The sequence below is a fragment of the Triticum dicoccoides genome, chromosome 6A (assembly GCF_002162155.2).
Source record: "Triticum dicoccoides isolate Atlit2015 ecotype Zavitan chromosome 6A, WEW_v2.0, whole genome shotgun sequence".
NCBI lineage: Eukaryota > Viridiplantae > Streptophyta > Magnoliopsida > Poales > Poaceae > Triticum > Triticum dicoccoides.
In genome coordinates, this window is record NC_041390.1 from 44,736,018 (window position 1) to 44,746,248 (window position 10,231).

Genomic DNA, 10,231 nt, shown 5'->3' on the forward strand with positions numbered 1-10,231 from the left:
GCTTGTTGTGCCAACAACACAAGAGTATGTGCGCCCAGTATTATTGTGGGAAAATCGTTAACGTTCCCGGGCTGGGCGATGTGGTAATAACCGAGGAGCATATTGAGCAGGCTGAAAGGCTCATGATCACTGTTGGACAACTCCTCGATATCGAGCCCATGTCTCAGCTTAGAGAGGAGGAAATAAAACGGAAATATGTCCGGGGCCAACCTTTGGTCGAGCCAGACGAGGTCAAGAAGCTCCCAACGAGAATGTATGAATTGCATCAATGGTACATGGACATTACCAAGATTTCCAATCGAGTGTCCCTCATGGTGAATCTCAAGAAGGATCATTACTACCATGAGAAAGTTGTGTCCATTGAGTATTCAGAACTATTTCAGTTATACAATCAAGACGCACTCGACAAATCTATCGTCAGTTGCTATTGTCTGTATGTGATTTCTTTTTGTAATTTAAGTCTCAAGCTAGCTGTAGTGATCATTTTGATCAATCATTACCTATAATTATCCTCACTATATTCTTTTCTGTGGTATTATGCAGGATGAAGATTTATGAAATGAAAAAAGGTGGACGCTATGGCATTGGGTTCATTGACCCAAATACCATTAATGAATACACATGGAAATTAGATCCATATTATGAAAAAAGTGTAGAGGAAAGCATGCTAGAGTTCCTCAAGCGCCTCAATACCAATGAAGATATACTACTTCCTTACAACTTCGAGTGAGTCACACTGTCTTGTACTACAAATTCTGTTTTTGCCTACTAGCTAGCTACATGTTTTTGCTTACATATGCTCACTTAATTAAGACATGCAAACGTGTGTGCACGCAGATTTCACTGGATCTTGTTAATCATTAAAGTTGATGAAGGAACAGTTGAAATACTGGACTCACTACTTAAAAAAGCAAGTGACTACACCATCTTGTTTGGGATAGTCAACAGGTAATTTCAATCATTATTAACTATATCTCGGCCTATTTAGTTCGTCATTTCCTGATATGAACTATTTAATAACCCCTTTATTCATTTTCTTTGTCGGCGGGCAGGGCTTGGGCAAAGTTCATCAGCGTCACTCCAGGCCAATGGAAATGAAAGCTGAAATGGTATCGACCCAAGGTAAGTAATTAAGTAGTACTAGCTAGCTAGCTACCATCTCTTTAATTATCATGCTTGATTAATTATTATCTGATCAAATTCCATTCTCGTAAAGGCCTTGAAGCAGGCACCGGGGAATAATCTGTGTGCATACTACATTTGCGAGAACATTCGCATGATGGCGTCTGAAAGGAGCAGATCTCAAAGACAGGAGTGGGTGCGTTTGTCAGAACACTATTCACAATTTTTACACCATTATCGATATCTAGTCACACAACTAATACACATGCATATTGATCTCCTTTTTAACAGTTCAGAGAGGTGCCGGAGCAGCTCTTAGCAGAGGAGCGCATAGAAGCAATTCAAGAGGAAATAGCGGGATTTTTGCTCGACCAGGTCATGGATCCCAAAGGAGAATACTATTACCCGCTACCGCCCCCATGAACCACTTCCAATTGTCATCGTGCTCTGAAGGCACCAATTAGGCTAATGCCACAGGCTCCGAAGGCACCAATTAGGAGAAATTGTATATAGCTAGCTAATTGTATATATATATATATATATATATATATATATATATGCATAACGTGTACAATATGTAGTATCGTAAAATACCAGCAAACGAAAAAGAATTATATGGAAAACACAAAATTAAATGAAAAAGAAATCATAAACCCAAAAACCCCCCAACCTTTTAATACCGGTTGGTGTCACCAACCGGTACTAAAGGGCTCCCTACCCCCGGAGCTGGCTCGTGCCACGTGGTTTCCCTTTAGCACCGGTTCGTGCTGAACCGGTACTAAAGGGGGGGGCTTTAGTGCCCACACTTTAGTGCCGGTTACCGAACCAGCACTACAGGGCCTTACGAACCGGTGCTATTGCCCGGTTCTGCACTAGTGGCACTTCCCTGTTTCAGGGTACAAGGTTCCCCCAACCCTGAAGAACAAAGTCCTTGAATGATCTGTCCAGTTCAATGTCTCTGGTTTGACCCCTTTAGCAAGCAGGTCATTCTCAGCCTTGTCCCACAATAGCCGGACTTTGAGGTAGCCACCTGACCCCGTGCAATGGTGATACAACTTCTTTGCAACATTATTCTTGTTTGTCTCTAACATCTTCTTACTCCTCTCCGATGTCTTGTAGGCCACAAATGCGGGCCAGTGATCTCTTATCTTCTCAAATCGACTGGTGAATTCAGGAGTCTTCCCTTTGTCGACATACGTTGATTTCAACTCATTCTTCCACCTCCTGAATAGATCTGCCATCTTCTTAAGAGCATGAGCCTTGACCATTGGTTCTATAACTGGCTTATCCGGATCCTCCTCTAGTGGTAGGGTGAAATTTTCCTTCATCGAGGTCCAAAGATCATCTTTTTGTCTATCATTGACATAAGGAACTTCAGGGTCTTCTTTCTTAGGCTTATTCCATTGTTGCATGCTGATCGGGATCATGTCCCTAACAATAGCCCCGCACTGAGAAGAAAATGCTTCATTGGTCCGCCTGGGTTCAATCGGTTGGCCATCGCCCGAGATTTCTGCGATCATGAACCTTTCATCCGGGCGCAACCTTTTCTTCGGGCCTCATCTCATTACCGAAGTTTGGCTCGATCCAGAGGGATTGAAAAGAAGAAAGAAGAGTTAATATATGTACATACCAAAACAATTAATGCATCAATTAGCTAGTCAGCACATTCTTAATTAATATATATACCTCGCCGGACTTTGCAACAGCTCCCTCCTCCGTTCGGTCACCAGAGCCATCATCACGGTCTCCTTCTTCCACCAGCATTCGATCACCGAAGCCATAATGATTGATGTCTACTACACAACCTTCTTCTTGTAGACGTTGTTGGGCCTCCAAGTGCAGAGGTTTGTAGGACAGTAGCAAATTTCCCTCAAGTGGATGACCTAAGGTTTATCAATCCGTGGGAGGCGTAGGATGAAGATGGTCTCTCTCAAGCAATCCTGCAACCAAATAACAAAGAGTCTCTTGTGTCCCCAACACACCCAATACAATGGTAAATTGTATAGGTGCACTAGTTCGGTGAAGAGATGGTGATACAAGTGCAATATGGATAGTAGATAATGGTTTTTGTAATCTGAAAATATAAAAACAGCAAGGTAACTAATGATAAAAGTGAGCACAAATGGTATTGCAATGCGTTGAAACAAGGACTAGGGTTCATACTTTCACTAGTGCAAGTTCTCTCAACAATAATAACATAATTGGATCATATAACTATCCATCAACATGCAACAAAGAGTCACTCCAATGTCACTAATAACAGAGAACAAACAAAGAGATTATAGTAGGGTAGGAAACCACCTCAAAGTTATCCTTTTTGATCGATCTATTCAAGAGTCCATAGTAAAATAACATGAAGCTATTCTTTCCGTTCAAATCAACAAAATAGATCTATTCAAGAGTCCATAGTAAAATAACATGAAGTTATCCTTTTTGATCGATCTATTCAACAAACTCCAATGTCACTAGAATAACACCTTAAGACACAAATCAACAAAAACCCTAATGTCACCAAGATACTCCAATGTCACCTCAAGTATCCGTGGGTATGATTATACGATATGCATCACACAATCTCAGATTCATCTATTCAACCAACACAAAGAACTTCGAAGAGTGCCCCAAAGTTTCTACCGGAGAGTCAAGACGAAAACATGTGTCAACCCCTATGCACAGGTTCATGGGAGGAACCCACAAGTTGATCACCAAAACATACATCAAGTGGATCACGTGATATCCCATTGTCACCACAGATAAGCATGGCAAGACAGACATCAAGTGTTCTCAAATCCTTAAAGACTCAATCTGATAAGATAACTTCAAAGGGAAAACACAATCCGTTACAAGAGAGTAGAGGGGGAAAAGCATCATAAGATCCAACTATAATAGCAAAGCTCGCGATACATCAAGATCGTACCACCTCAAGAACACGAGAGAGAGAGAGAGAGAGAGAGAGAGAGAGAGAGAGAAAGAGAGATCAAACACATAGCTACTTGTACATACCCTCAGCCCCGAGGGAGAACTACTCCCTCCTCGTCATGGAGAGCACCGGGATGATGAAGATGGCCACCGAAGAGGGATTCCCCCTCTGGCAGGTTGCCGGAACGGGTCTAGATTGGTTTTCGGTGGCTACAGAGGCTTCTGGCGGCGGAACTCCCGATCTATTCTGCTCCCCGAAGTTTTTAGGGTATATGGGTATTTATGGGAGGAAGAAGTACGTTGGTGGATCTCTGGGCTGTCCACGAGGCAGAGGGCGCGCCCCCACCCCCGTGGGCATCCCGGGACTCTCCTAGTCCATCTCCGATACTCCGTGGGCTTCTTCTGGTCCAAAAATAAGTTCTGTGAAGTGTCAGGTCAATTGGACTCCGTTTGATTTTCCTTTTCTGCGATACTCTAAATCAAGGGAAAAACAAAAACTAGCACTGGGCTCTGGGTTAATAGGTTAGTCCCAAAAATAATATAAAAGTGCATAATAAATCCCATAAACATCCAAAACAGATAATATAATAGCATGGAACAATCAAAAATTATAGATACGTTGGAGACGTATCAGCATCCCCAAGCTTAATTCTTGCTTGTCCTCGAGTAGGTAAATGATAAAAACAGAATTTTTGACGTGGAATGCTACCTAACATATTTATCCATGTAATTCTTTATTGCGGCAAGAATATTCAGATCCATAAGATTCAAGACAAAAGTTTAATATTGACATAAAAATAATAATACTTCAAGCATACTAACTAAGCAATTATGTCTTCTCAAAATAACATGGCCAAAGAAAGCTATCCCTACAAAATCATATAGTCTGGCTATGCTCCATCTTCACCACACAACGTATATAAATCATGCACAACCCCGATGACAAGCCAAGCAATTGTTTCATACTTTTGATGTTCTCAAACTTTTTCAATCTTCACGCAATACATGAGGGTGAGCCATGGACATAGCACTATAGGTGGAATAGAATGGTGGTTGTGGAGAAGACAAAAAGGAGAAGATAGTCTCACATCAACTAGGTGTATCAACGGGCTATGGAGATGCCCATCAATAGATATCAATATGAGTGAGTAGGGATTGCCATGCAATGGATACACTAGAGCTATAAATGTATGAAAGCTCAACAAAAGAAACTGAGTGGGTGTGCATCCAACTTGCTTGCTCACGAAGACCTAGGGCACTTGAGGAGGCCCATTGTTGGAATATGCAAGCCAAGTTCTATAATGAAAAATTCCCACTAGTATATGAAAGTGACAACATAAGAGACTCTCTATCATGAAGATCATGGTGCTACTTTGAAGCACAAGTGTGGTAAAAGGATAGTAGCATTGCCCATTTTTCTTTTATTTTTTATTTGGCCTTTATTTTTTCTTTTTTTGGGACAATGCTCTATTAATGATGATCATCACACTTCTATTTATTTACAACTCAAAGATTAAAACACGATACTAGAACAAAGTATGACTTTATATGAATGCCTCCGGCGGTGTACCGGGATAGCAATGATGCATGAGTGACATGTATGAAAGAAATATGAATGGTGGCTTTGCCACAAATACAATGTCAACTACATGATCATGCAAAGAAATATGACAATGATGGAGCGTGTCATAGTAAACGGAACGGTGGGAAGTTGCATGGCAATATATCTCGGAATGGCTATGGAAATGCCATGATAGGTAGGTATGGTGGCTGTTTTGAGGAATGTAAATGGTGGGTTTATGGTACCGGCGAAAGTTGCACCGTACTAGAGAGGCTAGCAATGGTGGAACGGTGAGATTGCGTATAATCCATGGACTCAACATTAGTCATAAAGAACTCACATACTTATTGCAAAAATCTATTAGTTATCGAAACAAAGTACTACACGCATGCTCCTAGGGGGATAGATTGGTAGGAAAAGATCATCGCTCGTCCCCGACCACCACTCATAAGGAAGACAATCAATAAATAAATCGTGCTCCGACTTCGTCACATAACGGTTCACCATACGTGCATGCTACGGGAATCACAAACTTTAACATAAGTATTTATCAAATTCACAACTACTCAACTAGCATGACTCTAATATCACCATCTTCATATCTCAAAACAATCATCAATTATCAAACTTCTTATAGTATTCAATGCACTTTATATGAAAGTTTTTATTATATCCCTCTTGGATGACCATCATATTAGGACTAAATTCATAACCAAAGAAAATTACCATGCTGTTTTGGACTCTCAAAATAATATAAGTGACGCATGAGAGTTCATCTATTTCTATAAAATAAAACAACCGTCGTGCTCTAAAAACAAATAAGTGAAGTACTAGAGCATCAACAAACTAGTCCGAAAGATATAAGTGAAGATCAACGAGTAGTCAAATAATTATGAAACTATGTGAAGAATCCCTAACATTTAAGAATTTCAGATCTTGGTATTTTATTCAAACAGCAAGCAAAACAAAATAAAATAAAACGACGCTCCAAGCAAAACACATATCATGTGGTGAATAAAAATATAGCTCCAAGTAAAGTTACTGATGAACAAAGATGAAAGAGGGATGCCATTTGAGGCATCCCCAAGCTTAGGCTCTTGGTTGTCCTTGAATATTACCTTGGGGTGCCTTGGGCATCCCCAAGCTTAGGCTCTTGCCACTCCTTATTCCATAGTCCATCAAATCTTTACCCAAAACTTGAAAACTTCACAACACAAAACTTAACAGAAAACTCGTAAGCTCCATTAGTATAAGAAAATAAATCACCACTTCGGTACTGTTGTGAACTCATTCTAAATTCATATTGGTGTAATATCTACTGTATTCCAACTTATTTGTGGTACATAACCTCCGATACTACTCATAGATTCATCAAAATAAGCAAACAACACATCGAAAAAACAATCTGTAGTAATCTGGATCAAACGTATACTTCTGGAACTCATAAAATTCTCAAATAAATTGCTGGACGTGAGGAATTTATCTATTAATCATCTGAAAAAATAATTAACTAAATAGCACTCTCTAGTAAAAAATGGCAGCAATTCTCGTGAGGTCTAAAGTTTATGTTTTTTACAGCATGATCGCAAAGACTTTCCCCAAGTCTTCCCAAAGGTTCTACTTGGCACAAAGACTAATTAAAACATAAAAACTCAATCATGACAGAGGCTAGATAAATTATTTATTTCTAAACAGGAGCAAAAAGCAAGGAACAAAAATAAAGTTGGTTTGCCTCCCAACAAGCGCTATCGTTTAACGCCCCTAGCTAGGCATGATGATTTCCATGATGCTTACATAAAAGATAAGAATTGAAACATAAAGAGAGCATCATGAAGAATATGACTAGCACATTTATGTCTAACCCACTTCCTATGAATAGGGATTTTGTGAGCAAACTACTTATGGGAACAAGAATCAACTTGCATAGGAAGGTAAAACAAGCATAGCTTCAAGATTTTCAATACACAGAGAGGAAACTTGATATTATTGCAACTCCTACAAGCATATATTCCTCCCTCATAATAATTTTCAGTAGCATCATGAATGAATTCAACAATATAACTATCACATAAAACATTCTTTTCATGATCTACAAGCATATAAATTTTATTACTCTCCACGCAAACAAAATTCTTCTCATGAATAATAGTGGGAGTATCGTAAGAGACTCGAATACTATAAATTGTTTCCACATTAAAAGAGTAATGTTCAGAAAAAGGGTAATCGTAATCATGACAAGTTTTATAAATATAATCATCACTACTATTTATAGCATATGTATCATCACAATAATTATCATAAATAACAACTTTGTTCTCATCATAATCGATTGAAACCTCTTCCAAGATAGTGGAATCATCACTAAATAAAGTCATGACCTCTCCAAATCCACTTTCATAATTATCATAATAAGATTCAACATCCTCCAAAATAGTGGTATCATTACTTCCTAAAGTTGACACTCTTCAAAAACCAACTTCCATCAATATAATCATCATAAGTAGGAGGCATGCTATCATCATTATAAATTTGCATATCAAAACTTGGGAGACTAAAAATATCATCTTCATTAAACGTAGCATCCCCAAGCTTGGGAAAAACATTAATTGCAGAAAATATATTCTCAAAAACATCATCTTCTTCAAACATAGCATCACCAAGCTTGGGCCTTTTCATATCATAAGCATAATCACTCTCATCATTAATAGTATGGATAGCACCAATAGTATAGCAATTATCATCATCAGAAGGAGTAATTGGAGCAACATCATTTGGGAGAGATACCTGTTTACCTTTGCTTGTCCATATTTTCTTTTCCTTCTTCACATCATGTGTGGGTTCAACCCTCTTTTTGGAGCTCCTTATTAATGAGATTGGTTGAATAGAAGGCTCCTCCTCGTTACCTGTTTCATCATAAGAAATAATAGGAGGATATTGGGAAGTCTCTTCCCTTTCATTAGTATTCTCTTCATCTTCTATTTGTTTTCTTTTCTTTATGTAGTTGGCAATATAAGGATTTTCAATACAATTCACTGCACAATACATATAAATTTCCTCTAGATCAAAACCAAGAAGTTTATCACGGGCAAATACTGGAAAATAGTTAGTTATACGTTCCATTTCTTCATAAACCATAAGCAAACTAAGTTCTTTATGATGTGCAAGAGAAATCAAGTCATCACATTTTTTGGAAACGATTAGATCATGAAACAATTTGCATCGGATGGTTAAATGACCACGTTCATTGCAAAGCTCACAAGTACGGCCAAGAAAATTGAAATTTTCAGCACAAACATCTAGCCTTTCTTGCAACCATTTAGTTTCTAAGTACTTATGCCCCTTGGAAAATCTATCTTCCCTAATTGGTGTGTACTTGCAAACTCTATTGACTCCACAAAAATCCACATGCTTATAAGAGACATTCTCATCATGACTAGTGCAATCATCATTAGTACTATGGATATTCAAAGAGTTCATACTAATAACATTGCAGTCATGCTCATCATTCAAAGATTTAGGGACAAACATTTTAATGCATTCTTTTTCTAACACTTGGGCACAATTTTCCTTTCCATCATACTCACGAAAGATATTAAAAAGATGAAGCGTATGAGGGAAACTCAATTCCATATTTGTTGTAGTTTTATTTTATAAACTAAACTAGTGCTAAAACAAGAAACAAAAAGATACGATTGCAAGATCTAAAGATATACCTTCAAGCGCTAACCTCCCCGGCAACGGCGCCAGAAAAGAGCTTGATGTCTACTACACAACCTTCTTCTTGTAGACGTTGTTGGACCTCCAAGTGCAGAGGTTTGTAGGACAGTAGCAAATTTCCCTCAAGTGGATGACCTAAGGTTTATCAATCCGTGGGAGGCGTAGGATGAAGATGGTATCTCTCAAGCAACCCTGCAACCAAATAACAAAGAGTCTCTTGTGTCCCCAACACACCCAATACAATGGTAAATTGTATAGGTGCACTAGTTCGGCGAAGAGATGGTAATACAAGTGCAATATGGATAGTAGATAATGGTTTTTGTAATCTGAAAATATAAAAACAGCAAGGTTACTAATGATAAAAGTGAGCACTAACGGTATTGCAATGCGTTGAAACAAGGCCTAGGGTTCATACTTTCACTAGTGCAAGTTCTCTCAACAATAATAACATAATTGGAGCATATAACTATCCCTCAACATGCAACAAAGAGTCACTCCAAAGTCAATAATAGCAGAGAACAAACGAATAGATTATGGTAGGGTACCAAACCACCTCAAAGGTATCATTTCTGATCGATCTATTCAAGAGTCCGTAGTAAAATAACATGAAGTTATTCTTTCCGTTCAATCTATCATAGAGTTCGTACTAGAATAACACCTTAAGACACAAATCAACCAAAACCCTAATGTCGCCTAGATATTCCAATGTCACCTCAAGTATCCGTGGGTATGATTATACGATATGCATCATACAATCTCAGATTCATCTATTCAACCAACACAAAGAACTTCGCAGAGTGCCCCAAAGTTTCTACCGGAGATTCAAGTCGAAAACGTGTGCCAACCCCTATGCATAGGTTCATGGAGGAACCCGCAAGTTGATCACCAAAACATACATCAAGTGGATCACGT